Source organism: Mus caroli, unplaced genomic scaffold (assembly GCF_978045245.1).
Source record: "Mus caroli unplaced genomic scaffold, Mus_caroli_1 scaffold_11, whole genome shotgun sequence".
NCBI lineage: Eukaryota > Metazoa > Chordata > Mammalia > Rodentia > Muridae > Mus > Mus caroli.
Window position 1 is genome coordinate 71,210,301 of NW_028227266.1, and position 16,576 is coordinate 71,226,876.

Consider the following 16,576-nt stretch of genomic DNA (forward strand, 5'->3'; position numbering starts at 1 on the left):
GCATGTGTACACACAGAAACACAAAAATTTTGTTAAAGCTGAGCATGGTGGCACACACCTTTAATCTGAGCACTTGGAAGGCAGAGGCAGGTGGATCTCTTTGATTTTGTGGTCTCAAAAGAAAATACAAATCTTGTTAAATTACTAAGCAAATGACTAAACCAGGTGTCGGTAACATTCCATACAAGAATACAACAGAATGTAGTTCTGGGATGATTGTTCTGTGTCCCAGCCTACTTCCAAGAGATAAAATTGGATTTAGGAGTTATAGTAACACTGAATTGGAGGATTTGGTCCTAGCATAAATTTGGTCAAAACTAAAGCAGCTTGCTAAATCATGCTTTACTGATTGTTTTTCTCTTGTGACAAAATACCTAGCAGAACAACCTATGGAAGGAACAAATTTCTTTTGGTTCTTGGTTTGGGAGGGTATAGTTCATCATTCCTGGTGGGGGAAGGAACGCATGATGGCTGAAACAGCTGGGTTCCAGTGGGAGGGGTTTGCAGAGGCAGCTTTGTTAAGTGGTACAAGTCAGGAAACAGAAGTTAGGCAGAACTTGGACCAGAGTATACCTGTCACTTGCTGTCCCAAGAAGCTTTCTTTTTCCTCCGGTAAGTTCTACCACCTCCCTAGACAATACCACCTGAGGGTCGAGTGTTCAAACACATGAACCTGTGGAGGACATTTCATATTGGCCAAAGTCTGAAGATGGCATAGGAAAACCTGAGTGGTTGCAGATGAGGAAGGAGGTAGTTTATCTGCTAAGTGAGGAATGAAGGATTAAAATAAGAAAAAAAAATGTTGTTACTAAAGTGTTTGATTCACAAAATTGGCCACCTATGCTCTAAGACCTTATCTGATATAGAACTTTTCTGTTTTTTGTTTGTTTGTTTGTCTGATAACTCTTGTTTTAAAAGACTTTTCAGGGATTGGAGAAATGGGTCAGCAGTTAAGAGAATTTGTGTTTCTTGCAAAGGAGCCAGATTGCATTTCCAGCACCTACACAGTGGCTCATAGCCATTCCTGGTTCCAGTTCTAGCAGACCTGGGGCCTTATTCTTCCACAGGCACCAGATGTTCATATTGTGCACATGCATACATGGAGGCCAACCATTTTATATATAAAATAAAACAAATTTAAATTTTATTTTAAAAGCAAAAAACAAAAAACCTTTTCAGCTGTAATTTCTTCTATTCTGCTTGGTTTATTAAGACAGAATTTCTCAAATTATGATTATATTACATTGCTTGAGAACTTGCTGACAAATTTTGAAGCCCCACCCTAGATTTACTTGAATGAAAACTTAGTGGGTAAGTAGCAGTCTTTGTTTTAATTAGTCTTCTAGGTGATTCAGTGTCTCAAAAGTAAGTGTGTGAATAAATTAGAAGTTTCATCTATGAAAAGATATTAATTCAAGTCCAGCATAGCTGTATTCTCAGTCATTCCTAAGTACCTAAGGTGAACTTAATAATTTCTTTATTTTAATTTTTGTAGTATTTGAATCTAATCTATTTTATCTTCATTTGTACCAAAAATGTTCTCATCAAATCAGCAATTAAATGGCAGACACATACGCTTAAAAGGGAGGCTGGAAGCTACACAATCATTAGTTATACTTCCAGGTGCTTTAGCTGGAAGTAAATGGAGATGAGAGAAAAGTCCCAATATGTTCACACTTATCTGTTCTCTTTAACAAGGACTGCCCTCAGAGGAAACTGTTTTACCACAGTATAATCAACTGGATATTTACCAAAACCTAAATGACCTGGAAGAAGGAAAATACCCAACTTCAGACCTGCCTAGTCTTTGACACGAGATGAGAAATGATCATTCAGACTCTGAAAGACTAAGAACAAATCATTGGAGTGTAGAATGTTCCCTCCCTCTACACTTCACCATCCTATCAGGAGAGCTTTTGTATAATCACAGAGGATCCTGTCTGAAGAAACTGCCAGCTTACACCCTGTTTAAAGGGATCTCAAAGAAAGCCTAAAATTAACAGGGGAGACAAAAACAAGGATTATAACAACATAACATTAGCCTATCACACTATGAAGTAACAAATTCCTGCCAGATAATGCAAAGGTTACAAAAACCCTTTGTCTCTGTTCCATATCATTGCTTGGTCTTCAGCAGGATACAAGGCATGCTAAAAGGCCAAAACAAAATAAGCAATGTCTGAAGAGGCAAACTAAGCATAGAGAGTAAGTATTTCAAATCAATTTGTGTGATTAGAATGGTTATTTAACTGTGAGTAATATTGTACATGCTCTAAAGGAGCAAGAACAGGTACATAAGCATAGGCATAGAAAACCCAAAGGAAAAGGTAGAAATAAATAACCCTTAGAGTTAGTGATATACCTAGTTCAGTAGTAGTGCACTTAAAGCATGCCTCAAGCCCTGGGTTCAACCCCCAGTATGTTAAAAAATTACTAAATACTATCATTAGCAATGGCTTATTGGTAGAGTGGACATGACTGAGGCAAGAATCATGGAATATGAAAATATCCCAAGACATCTCCAAAACTGACATGTAAAGAATACAAAGAAGTTACAGTTATAAAAGTTATAACATGTATTAGAATACCAAGTAAAGAGAAAGTTGACATGATTCTTGAAATTTTTCCAAAGTTAACAACTAGATAACAAAACACAGATTCTAGAAGCCCAGAGAAAACCCAGCAGAATAATTATTGGCATATTTTATTCTAACTACAGATACTTATAGGCAGAGAACCTTGAAAAAATTCAAAGGAGAAAAACCCCTAAATAAAAACTGTATCAGGCTTCCCTTTAAAAACTGTTTAGGCAAAAAAGAGTGAAGTGAAATATTTAGTGTCAAAAACACCAAAGTAGAATTCTGTGCTTACCAATTGCCCTTCAAAATGATGGAGAAGGCCAGAGAGATGGCTCAGAAGATATAGGCATAAGCCACCAAGAAGACCTCAGGGGACCTCTGACTTCAATCTCTGGGACACACATAGTAGGAGAGAACTGACTCCTGGAAGATAATCCTCTGATGTGCACATGCTGTATCATGGCTGTGCTCCCACAATCATATGAAATAAAATAAAAATGAAATAAATATTAAGAGAATTTGTCACTGAAATGCTTGGTTTGTAAGGAATGTGAAATAGTACAGCAAAGAGAATAGTGAAATATGTAAAAAACCCAAGTCTATATAAAGGAAGAACAAGAAGAAATATAAGAAGGGATAAGAATCTTTATTTTTCTTAAATTGATGAATTCATAAGAGTTTGTCTAAAATAACAGCAACAATACAATACATTTATAAATAGTTCTTGGATAAACCATTATTTAGTTCATGAATAAATAAAGTAAATAACAACAGGATTTCATTAGATTGTACAGAGGTCTTAGGAATGATGCCCTGTGAGGGAGTATAATGTTACTGAACATAGACTTCAATTAGTTTAATTATACTGTAAACTGTAGGGCCATTTGACTAAAGGAGGTTAAATAGAAGGAAATGTTGTTGATACCCACTACAATTTGAATCAAAAATGTTCTTTAAAGATTCATGTTATGGGCTTTGTCTGGAGCCATTAGATACTAGATCATTGAAGACTTACCTCTGATACAAATAGTGGAACCTCTAGATAGTGTGAGTCTCTCTCCCTCTCCCTCTCCCTCTCCCTCTCCCTCTCCCTCTCCCTCTCCCTCTCCCTCTCTCCCCTCTCTCCCCTCTCTCCCCTCTTCTCCTCTCCCCCTCTCCCCCTTCTCTCCTCCCTCCCCTCCCCTCCCCCTTCCTCCCTCTTTCTCTCCTCCCTCCCTCCTTCTTTCCTTCTCTTTCTCATATAAACCTTTTCTCTTATTAAGCTGATTACCCTAGGTATTTTGTTACACTGATGGAAAGTCTACTAATATGGTATACCAGAAGGGTATAGAAAACCAAGTTGGGTTAGGTAGATAACTCAGCTGATAAAGGTGTTTGCCATACACACCTGAGGACTGTGTTCAGTCCCCAGAACTCACGGAGGGTGGGGGGAGCCAGGGATAGTGGTAGAAGCATATATTTTCATCATTGAGGTAAAAACTTTCAGATCTCACCTATTTGGCAAAGCCCAGGTCATTGAAACTCCTGTCTTAAACAGACACAGATAGGCTAGAGCAATGAATTGGGGATTGAGAGTACTGTTACTCCTCTGTGGGACTTGGGTTTGATTCTCAGGACCCATTAGGCAGCACACACTGTAGCTCCAGTTCCAGGGTCTCCAACACTCTCTTCTGGCCTTTGTGGGCACAAATGTGCTGCACAGGCATACATGTACGCAAACACTCAGACATATTTGGGGAGGATTGCCACTTCCTGAACACCACCACCACTTAAGGTTGTCCTCTGGCTTCCATATGCTCTTTAACATTTAGGAGCATGCTCAAAGAAGAAAGTACAAAACTGTACTAGAGAGATGTAGCTTAGTGATTGAGTAGTTTATAAAGATCTGATTTTGACCCAACATCACAAAAATAGTTAAGATAGAGTAAAAAAGACAAATATATATATTTATAAAAATCAAATACAACAAAGTAAAGAATTAGAGAAGTTGCATTGACTAGTCCAAATTTGCTGATAGCCTTGTTAGTATTTTAAATACAGCAATTAACAGGTTGTTGAGCTTGAAGAGAAGCCTCACTGGTTAAAGAGCACTGGCTTCGCTTAAAGAGGACCCAGGTTTGGCTCCAAGCCCTAACATGGTAGGTCACAACTATCTGTAACTGCAGTACCATGGAATCTGAAGTCCTTTTCTGATCACTGTGGATACTGGATATACATATGGCACACAAACATGTATGCAGGCAATACATCCATACACATAAAATAGAATTTTTAAAAAGACATATTGTTAGATTAGCTTTAAAAATAAGACCCTCCCATATGTTGTCTACAAGAATATCATTTACAGAGCATGCTACTTTATTACTTAGTAACAAGCTAATTGTAACATACTTCGTGTATGTATTGTCACAGAATCTGTAAAAACCTTTGTTACACAAGTTGCAAGCAAATGTTAAGGTGATAAAATTATGAAGACAGTTCAAGGAAAGTTTGCTGTATTTTTTTTAACCTAGTTTTATATTTGAACCACTTAATTTCATCTTATTTTTTCAAGTGATTGTGGAAAACTGTGGTGACTTGGGTTTTTTTTACACAGTAACTGTATTGATATGGCTTATATACCATTAAATTTACTTTTGAGCAAACAATAAAATGATTTTCAGTGTGGTTACAAAGTTGTGGGAACATTGCCTTCTTCTGGTTTTAGGACACATTCATTGATTTAAAAAAAAATTATGTTATCATTTTGTTTGTGTGTGCGTTCATTCATACTCGAGTACATATGTGCCCATGCAGTGGCATAAATGTTGGATCCAGAAGACAACTTTCAGAAATTGTTTTTTCCTTCTGTCATAGGGTTGCAGGGACAGAATTTACCTTGACAGCAAGAGCTTTACCTACTGAACCATCTCAGTGGCCCACACTCTGATTTTTTTTTAGAGGTTTATTTATTTTATTTATGTGAGTACACTTTACCTGTCTTCAGACACACCAGAAGAAGGTTCCAGGCCCCATTACAGACCGTTGTGAGCTAGCATGTAACCAGTTGCTCTGAATTGAACTCAGGTCCTCTGGAAGAGCAGTCTTAACAACCGAGCCATCCCCGGCCCCAACATTTTGATGTTTTAAGTAGTTGAAAGGTGTATTGTGGGAGTATTTTTGGGCAGGTGCTGACACCAGAGCAGATCACCAGTCGCCATGTCTCAGAAAATTGAGGAAATCAAGGATTTTCTGCTCACAGCCTGGTGGAAGGTTGCCAAATCTTTCAAGATCAAGAACAAGGATAATGAGAATTTCAAAGTTCACTGTAGCAGGTATCTTTACACTCTGGTTATATCATAGACAAGGAGAAGGCAGAGAAGCTGAAGCAGTCCCTACCCCCAGGTTTGACAAGGAAGGAGATAAAATGAGCCAGACCTCTGCATATGACTATTAAAAACCCTGAAAAGTCAAAAAACAAACAAAAAAACCATACTGTGTTGCCTGAGTAACATAACAATTAGGATTAAAAAGGTTATCCATTTGTAATTCTAGAGTATCAAAGGTAGTATATTTGTATAAAGTAGTATTTTTATCTAACACCTTTTTTTTTTTTTTTACATTTTTGTTTATTATATGTAAGTACACTGTAGCTGTCTTCAGGCATTCCAGGCGAGGGCATCAGATCTCTCTATGGATGGTCAAATCCCAGCACCATGTGTTGCTGGGATTTGAACTCAGTAGTACCTTTGGAAGAGCAGTCCTAACCGCTGAGCTATCTCTGCAGCCCATCTTAACACCTCAAAATGGGTTTGTAGTATGTAGATTTCTAGACTCAGGAAAGCTCACTTGGCTCTGTTCATTTTCCTTACAGTCTTATTTATCCTCATGGATCGTCTTCCATTACTTCAGATAGGCTACAAAGCATTTTATTCTTTCTATAAAAGGAAAAAAGCAAAATGTCAAAATACTTGAATTTCAGTCACTAATCACACACTCATGTGGTTTTTCTGTAGGAAACTTCATTTCCGAATAATTGTGCCTTTATATGTTCATATTCATGGATACTGTATGACAACTGTCAGATTTTGAACCAGTAAGATGATTACATTTTTCTAAATTTTTGCTAGGATCCACAACTTACAAATAGACTTTTATTTTAAAAAGTTTTAAAGTGAGAACTCAGAATTACAGAGACAGCAAGCCGTATAATGTGTTCTAGAATTAATTTCTAGATTTTCCTACCCAAGTAACCTAATCTTTTTTTTTTTTTTGGTTTTTGAGACAGGGTTTCTCTGTGTAGCCCTGGCTGTCCTGGCACTCACTTTGTAGACCAGGCTGGCCTCGAACTCAGAAATCCGCCTGCCTCTGCCTCCCAAGTGATAACCTAATCTTTTGAAGCTGTTTTCATTTTGTGCACCTTGTAGATTATAGTACTAATTAAGTGAGATAGTTCATATAAAACACTTATAACTTGGCAAGTTGTTATCTGCTATTTTTTAGCCCCTGTAAAATTCAAAGAACATACATTAACATACCATCTGTATATAAGGAATATTACTTCTGGGTTTTATTAGAGAGGTAAAGAGACTATGGTGATATGTGAGGGAGCATTTCTAGGAATGTTAAACCAGTCAGTGTTCCTTGTATTGGTAAAATTGATTCCAAGGCTCTAGCAATTGCTCAGTTCTCTTAAATGGGACAGTATTTGCATGTAACCTACACATGTCTTCCCATATGCTTAAGTCATCTTTCGTTGGTTGTGTCTAATTTCTCTAATCCAGTGTGAATGCTATGTGAACACTTACTAACCTGTACTAGGAAGTAATGACCAGGAAAAAAAAAAAAGCCAGTGTGTTCACTACAGGAACATTGTTTTTTAACATCAGTGGTTGGTTGAATACATTCATATGTATTCCACACATGGAACCCACAGGGATGGAAGCATCCCTTTAAGTGCAGAGACTATAAGAAAGGAGACCAAATGGCAAGAGTACAGAGAGGTCAGAGGATGAACTCCAAGAGTCATGTCTTCTTGTCTTATGTTTAAACTCTGATAAGTAGATGGCTGGGTTTTTTAAGTTTTGTTCTGTTTTGGAAATCAGGTTGTTTCAAAGCTTAATTGAATTATTTGAGAAAGATGTAATGAGTCTGATATTTTTTTAAAAAGTCAATAAAATCATTGATAATGTGAAGAAAAGGTGTAAGTCAACAGGCAGATTTTTGGAGAAAGGGTTGTGCTAGGTGGATTGCTTTTTTGCCGTGGTCCCCATATATAAGCTACTAAATGCTAAACCTGCTGAAGACCCAGAGGAACTGAGCTGAAAGGATATTTGAGGATCATTCATTCTTCTTTTGAGGATGAGGCCTCACTGTGTAGCCAACTCAATCTATAGAACTGGTTGGCCTTGAACTCACAGAGCTTGAGTGCTGGAATTAAAGGCATACACCACTGTGCCTGACTTATTTGTGGATTCTTGACTCTACTGTGGGATGTAAAATGTGAATTCTGTACATTTTTAATCTTTTTGGATAGAAATATGTCTTATGTCTTGTTCTAAATATTTATAGATAATTCTAAATTATAGTAGTTTGGGTTTTTTTTTTAAGTAAGGTGAAACATGTGGCAGCTCAGTAAGAACAGTGTAGAGGCTGCTTGAACAGCTAGAGGAAGATAAAGATCTGAGACCTGGGGGAAATACAGTGCAGTTTTATAGAAGATTGTCCAGGGTGTCGACAAGGCTGTGTGTGTTTGTTTCTTGAATCCTTAAGTTGGGTTGCATGTGCCTAATCTTTGCAGGAACTTAAAAAGACAAATGACAGTGATTGTGACAGATTATAAAACAAATATTACAGTTTACACCTACCTGTTTCACTGTAGACTGCAGATGTTTATTACTTAAGTTCCAAATGTGAAACTATTAAATTCAGAAATACTTAATGATACAACTCTTGTTTTATACTGGTATTCATATTCCTTTTTCTTTCACTTAGTAATAATGAAGCTGTTTACATTATAATACAAATAAATGTTAGAAGAGACATCATGAATCAGCAAGAGGGTAATTTATAAAATAGCATTACTGAAATTGTTTGATTATTTGCAGAAGGAAGCTAATAAATTCAGAGCCTTGACACAGCAATAGTTATCAGTAGAATTCCAGATGCATAAATACTTAAATGAAAACAAAAGTCAGAGCTGGGCAGTGGTGGTATACACCTTTAATCCCAGCACTTGGGAGGCAGAAGCAGGTGGATTTCTGAGGCCAGCCTGGTCTACAGAGTGAGTTCCAGGATAGCCAGGACTATATAGAGAAACCCTGTCTCAAAAACCCAAAAAAGGAAAACAAAACAAAAGTCATAGTAGAGTAACAAAAATCTAGAGCATAATGCAATGAAAAAGATGGAATTTAAAGATTCTCTGTTAAAAGTGGTAGAAGATACCTCAAACAAAAGCTAGATTTTTCTACTTAAAATGAAAAACCAAATAGCTCATATTTTTCACTTAAACCTAACTAATTAAAAAAACAGGAAAGAATAGAATTCAGAAAATTATACAACTATTAAAATGTTTACTGTATACCAGTTTATAAATACATTCTTTGGGTAAAATATTAATGGGGCAAAATTGGTAATATAGTTACACAATTTCACATCCAAAACTAAACACCCATGCACAGTGTGTGTGTGTTGATAATTTTTGGAGAATTGATGTCAGTGACTTTTCAAAATATTCTGTTTTTTTTATGTTTTTTTTGACTCTTTCTATAATTATTGACTTTTAAAATGTTTATTTTTAAATTGCTTGCAGAACCACATATTGAGAAATTTGTTTCTTGACTTTTCACAGTTTTCCATCACAAGTAGCAACGTTTCGCTTTCCACACGTCTTCATGTGAAGGCCCACATCCCTTTCACTATGTGATCCATAGTACATGAAGTTCAGCTATACCACACACTAACTAATATGGCTATCTTACTTCTGAAGGAACCCTTGCTTGGTAGTTACTAAATAACTTGGTGTATCTGTTTTCCTAAAACTCTTCTGTTCTTCCATTTATTTTCCTTGACTGGGCCTCAGTACCTTCCTTTACCCTCTGTGTTGAATGACAGCTCAGGACCATAACCAGAGGCCACCCAGTTTGACCACATGCTTTCCAGTATTCTTCAGCCTGTTTGACCTCATACTTGTCCTATAGCATTGTCACACTTTTCATATATGATATTTCTAGATGTATGTGTATTTCCTGGTGGGTATTGAGCTCCAATAGATGACTATGCCATTTATCTCTGTGTCTCCACTGTATTATGTTAGCAAATATTTATGGTTTGATAATAATTTGTCCCAGTTACTAAAGGATGTTTTAGTTCATTTTTACTTTTACACATTTCTTGTTTAATAGATAATATTAATGTATCATCTTTTTGTAAAAGAAATTTATTTTTTCATATTGAAAACATTAAGAAATTAAAAATACTAAAGAATTTGTTTTCATCATAGCACATTTGAATTACTTGAATTTGTATGCAGTTTTTTTTTTGAGTTTTTTCGAGACAGGGTGCACTTTTATTCATATGTTTAGTCAGAATTATGTTATATAGTATATTCTTCCTTAATATTCTTAAAAGTTATTCAACAAGCACTAAATATATGCTATTGGAGGTGCTCTTTACACGGAGATTAAACTAGTAAACAAAAATTTCAAAGGTACTTGCTTTCATAAACCTTGTGTCTTGTAAAAAAAAAAGATTTACTTTGATTATGTTACTTGTGTGTATTGTATAGGGGGTGGTATGTGCATATAAATGCAAGTGTTCACAGCCGTTAGGGATGTGAGATCCCCCTGAGGCTGGGGTTACAGCAGATGTAAGTCCCCTGAGTGCTGGGAATAAAACTCAGGTCCTCAGAAAGAACAGTATGTGTTTACTCTTAACCACTGAGATCTCTCTCCAGCCCAAACCTTGTGTCTTGGTGGAAGGAGACATGAAAAATAAACAAACAAACCACCTAATCAACAAAGAACATTTCCTGTAATGAGTATTTGCTAACTTTAGTGTATTTTCTTCTGTTTATACCCAAATATTTGGATATATGCATGTATATTTCGATCATTTCAGTATTAGCACAGAGTCGATTTAATCAATTTAAACAATAAATAACAGTGCATAGTCAAGTATGGTGGTAAGTTCTGAAGAAAAGTAAAGCTGTAGTCTAGGGATTGCGTCTGACAGGAATGGGGCTACTGTTATAAGCAGATGACTGGGTCAGGGAGACATCATCAAAGCCAGAGTTAAATATTAAGACCCAAATTATGAGTGAGCTGTGTGGTTTCTGAGAACAAAGCATTAATTTATATTGGTAGAGCATCAATGTCCAACAAAGAGAGAATGCTTATTTTTAAATTACTGTCAGTGTTTTATTATACAGTAATAAAAGATCCTATTGTTAAATAATGTATAATAACTTGAATATATTAATCATTGGAAATGGGAAAAGAAAAATATAGAATTGATTCTGTCCTAATATTGAAATGATCTTAATGTACATGTACATATTCAAACATTTATGTATAAGTAGAAGAAAATACACCAAAGTTAGCAGATAATCATTACAGAAAATGTTCTTGGTTTAAACTTCTTTAACATTTTTTATTTCTCAGTTTTCTTAATGATACATATAAAAGACTTTTAAAATACGTGAAGTTATTCCATACTCACTTTTAGGCCCTACCTTGATAGAGTAATGGGTATTGCACCTACCCTCTCTAGAATTGTGAAGCTGACTAAAAAAAAATTACATATTAGTTACATTTATTATTAAATAATAAAGCATAAAGAATAGTAGTCTTACAGGTTTACTTTCAGTGACTCTCCATACTGTCATTCAGCTAAGCAGAAAGCAGAGCATCCTTGCATAGAGGTCTAAGATGGAGTAAACCAGTATTAAAGAGCACAGCTGCTAAAGCAGCTCTACTTTACATGTTTAAATACTGGAGGAAGGGGGCAGTTGGAGAAGGGTTAGAAACCATTTTAAAGGCGTCCCTCACTCTGTCTGAGTACTGAATGTCAGATGCACAGGCCTAATTCTAGAAAGCAACTGTTGTGACCTATAGTTAAAGAGGCCACATTTTACTGAGCAATAACGTTTCACCGAGCTAGATGTAGTAATCTTGCTGAGCATTGTTGACATTAGTTAAGACTGTATAAATTATATAACATAGGACTAGGTTTTCTCTACAAATAGTCTAGACTGATTCTAACAAAATGTGAAGCGAATATTAAAAGATGTCAAGTTGAACTACTGATAAATTAACTTCACCCCAAACATAATACATTTTGAAGGAAATCCAAACTTTGAATAGCATAAAACCCTCAGTGTCTAGCTTTATGAGGTCTTCTGCAGAGGAAAACCAGTGATGTTTGATATGTATTCATGTTAAAGCTCTTCTCTAATTAGCAAGACAATAGATTTTTCTTAAAAAGTATCAAGAAACCATAAAATATACTATTAAAGAAAAACATTTAACACACTTTTAAAAATTAGAAATATTCAGAAGTTTTTTACCATATTGAAATGCAAGAAAAAGGAATAAATAGCAGTAAATAGAAGAAAAAACTTGCCATGGGTTAATCTATGTAAAAAGGTCCACACAAAAAATCATGACTTGTTTTCTCTTCTACCATATGAGTCCTGGCAATCAAATTCAGGCTGTCAGGTGATGAGTACCTCTATCTGCTGAGCATTCATGTTGGCCCCAATGTAATTGTTTTTCTTTATAATTGTGGTTTGGGACAGAGTATTCCGTTGTAGCCTAGCCTGATCTAGAAATCCTGACCCTCCTTGCTTAGCCACCCAAGTAATGGGATGGCAGTATGTACAACCACACCCAGATTGATTCCTTACAAGTTAAAGCTAAACTGCATTTTTCAGAAAGCCAGTGTGATTTAAGTTTATTGTGGATGAGTGTTAACTAGTATGTACTTACAGAAGGAGGAGCTCAGGAAATAGCTGTGCCACATACAAGATTGAAGGGCTGCAGCAGCTATAGGGTTTGGTATTTATATACAGTTCAATAACCTAGATGGCCTGTGCTTGCGTAGACATTTGTTATAGGACAGGGAAGAATGGGTTGTTAAAAGCAAAGTAAAATAACTCCTTTTTACCCTTGATCCATAGTCAATTTTTAGTTAATAAACTAAAAAAACAAAAACAAAAACAAAAAACCCTCCAAATCAATGGGAGAAAATGTTCATAGGATGCAAATTCCTGGAGGAAAGAGACAAATGCACATTTCAGAACAGAATTGCATTTGCTAACATTTAATTTTTAGTTAAATTTTCTATTTGGAACAACCGTTGAGTGACTCACATGCCCTTTTAAGAAATGGAGAAATCACCCATCTGTACTTTGCCTAGCCTGGTCCAGTGGTCACATCTTACACCACTTTAGGCAGATAGTCAGTCACAACCAAGATGGTTTTGTTGATAGGATCAGGACAGTCTTCATTATCCACAAGTTCCTGATGGTGCCTCTTACAGCCACACCCACTTCGTCCTCACCTTTAACCTCCTTAACTCTCAGTGATCATTGCTCTAATCTCTTTTAAAAATTCTGCCATTTCAAGAACATAGAACAGATTTTATAGTAAACTTTTGAGATTAGCTTTTTTCATTTGACAAAATTCTTTGATTACTTACCTATGTTGCTCATTTAATCATTCCTCTTTATTGTCGAATACTATAGCATGACCTAACTGCACCACAGTTTGTATGGCAGTTCCCATATTGAAGACTACCTTGTTGATTTTAGTTTGTGCTCTTAGAAGCTAGCCTCTGTAGGCATTCCTGTATAGGTTTTTATATAAATACGATCTGCATATCTCTTGAATAACTGCCCAAGAATGAAGATTCCTGTTCAGTTTTGTTTTTTGAAAGGATTGCAAAACATTTCCACCAACAATGTCTGAGTGATCCCTGTTTGTTTGTTTGTTTGTTTGTTTGTTTGTTTGTTCCTTGCCAGTGTTTGGTGCTGACATTCTTTAATTTTGTTGTTCTCACAGGTGTGTGTGTATTGCTATGTCTTATGAACTCATTGTACATTCACCTAATGGCTTATTAATCTTTTTCTCATGTTTACCATATGTATATACATTTCTTTATCTTTTGCATGTATTCTTACTGGCTTGTTCACTTTTTAATTGGATATATGTATATATATACACACACACATATATGCAAGCTTATATATTTATATATTCTAAGTCTTAGTCTAAATATAATCTAAATATTAATATGAGATATTTTTCTCAACCTGAAACTTGTTTTTTCTAAACTGATTTTTAGATCATATTTTTAGAGCAGTTTTAGGTTTGTAGCAATGCTACACAGAGCACAGAGATTGCCTGCATTCTCACTGTTGTCCAGCATCTATAGCTGCCTCTGTCATCAACATCCTATACCAGTGATAGATTTATTAAAATTTTTGAAGCTACTTCAACACATACCCACAATATATTATCACATGGGCTTCACTCTTAATGCTGTATACCATACATGAGGATATGCAGACATGATTACATCATGAAGAGTAGTAGTCACACTGCCCTAAACTTCTCTGTGCCCTGACTGTATATCTCTATTTCCTCCCCAAACTTTGGCAACCACTGATCTTTTTACTGTTTCCATAAGGCTACCTTTCCAGATTGTTGGTGGGTATAATCTTACAATATATGCTCTTTTCATGTTAGCTTACTTCACTTACTAATGTTCATCCAGTGATGGTCCTCCGTGTCTTTTTGTGGGTTATATAGCTCATTTCTTTTTAATAGTGAATGATTCTCCATTGATGGATTATTTTCCCATGGTTTATTTATCCATTCACCAGCAGAATGACATTTTTATTGCTTTTAATTTTGGGCTATTATGAATCAATCTGCTACAAACATGTGTGTAGGGTTTTGTGTAAACACATGTTTTCACCTCTTTTGGATGAATGCCAGGGAACACAATTGCTGAAACATATGTTAAAAATATGCTTCATTTTGTAAGAAATTTTTCTTTGAAGAGGATCTCTCAGCTTCTGTTGTCACTAGCAGAAAAAGCTTACTCTATGTCATTATAACAGTTGATGTTGCCAAGCTTCTGGGTTTTTGGACATTCTAATAGATGCGTAGTATTTTCATGTGCATTTCTCTAATGATGTGTATACAAGGGGCGTCTATGCACCTGCTGTTTACCATCTGTATATTTTCTTTGCTGAGATTTATACATAATTTTTGTTTTTCTTCCCCCTCCTCCCCTCCTCTTCCTCCTCTTCTTCATCCTCTTCCTCCTCATCCTCTTCTTCCTCTTTCTGTTTCTTCTTCTTCTTCTTTCTTCTTTTTTTTTCTCCTGAGACAGTTTCTCTGTATAGCCCTGGCAGTCCTAGAACTCACTCTGTAGACCAGGCTGGCCTCGAACTAACAGAGATCATCCACCTGCCTATGCCTCCCGAGTGCTGGGATTAAAGGTGCATACCACCACACCTGACATTAGGTTCTTGTATTTTTAATGTTGCGTTGTAAGCCTATTGTTTTGGGGAAGAAAGATGAAGACAGGATCTTACAGTGCATTTCACAGTTTTTTTTGTCAGGTGCATTTTCTGCATATTCTGTCACCTAGTTTATCTTTTGTCTTTTCATTCTCTTGACAATGTCTTTCATAGAACAGACATTTGTAATTTTAATAAATCCAAATCATCAGTTTTTCTTTTTATAGATTTTGATTTTATATCTGAAAAGTCATACCACACTCAGTATAAGCACAATATGAACATGCAGGCTCATAAAGATGTTCTCATTCACTACCATCTATAAATTATTTTTCAATTTACTTTTGCATTTTGATAATTCAGGGTGCAATACTTATGTCTCCTTACCTCTTTCTGCATGTGGCTGTCCAGAATCTGCATAGCCTTTAAAAAAATTCTTCATTATATTGCTTTGGTTCTTTTGTTGAAGATAGCTGCACATTCTTGGTATAGTTTACTAGTGAACTCACCTCGACCTGCTGCTTTCTTCTGTGAAAGGCTGCTAATTACTTATTCCGTTTCTTTAGTGGATCCAGGCCTGTTCAGACTTTGTTTCCTAATTTTGACAGATTTTATTAACCAAATTTTATGTGTATTATCAAATTTGATGGCATAAAGTTGTACAGAGATTTTTTTCCTTGTTGACCATGTCATGATGTCCAGTTTCTCATTTCTAATACTAGTAATTTGTAGGTTGTTTTATTTTTTTTAAAAAATGTTACTTTTCTCAGTGCTGTGGTAAGATGACTCATTTCATGTGTATAGGTATGTATACATATTTACATGAGTGCAGGCCCCTATGTGTGTGTGCTCCTGTAAGTGTATGCAAACACAGATTAAGGCCTGAGGTTGATGCTCAGTGTCATTTTCAGTTACTCTTCTACCATATTTATTAAAGCAAGGTCTAAATAAAATCAGACTGTGTCTATGTGACTAATCATGACATAAGTAGCCATCTTGCTTTAGGGCTGCCCAGGCTCCCATTGCTTGACTGAAATTACAAGTGGACCATCATGCCCACCCAGCATTTGTATATGTTCTAAGTTTTACTCTGAGCCTTCGGATACCTAACTTTTGGAGCACCTTAATGAAGGATTTTTTTTTTTTTTTTTTTTTTGGTTGGTCGTTTCAAGGAATCTTAGTTTATCATGGCAGGGGAAGTATGGTGACAAGAGTGATTATGTCCACCTTAGTAGAAGTATAAGTCTCATGTTACTATAGCCTTGCAACAGACTAGAAACAAAATGAGATGGGAAACCTCAGGGGCTCCATCAGTAGCCTTTCTTTGCCAACCACACCCCCTGACTCCCAGGACCGCACTACTAGCCAGGGTCAAGTGATTAAAGACATGAATGAACCTCATACCATAGCACTTTATTTTCCTCCTTTTATAAGTTAAACACTTGGGTTCTAATCCATTCACTCTGAAATAAATTCTTATTAAGCACTG

At 35.9% G+C, this 16,576-nt stretch overlaps 1 protein-coding gene and 1 pseudogene across 2 annotated transcripts in view; both read left to right on the forward strand.

Moving 5' to 3' along the window:
• Rfx7 (regulatory factor X7) overlaps positions 1 to 16,576 on the forward strand; it is a 92,769-nt gene that overhangs the window by 14,789 nt on the left and 61,404 nt on the right. The gene's annotated exons all lie outside the window — the stretch shown is intronic.
• Positions 3,802 to 9,901, forward strand: LOC115031903 (large ribosomal subunit protein eL38 pseudogene; annotated as a pseudogene).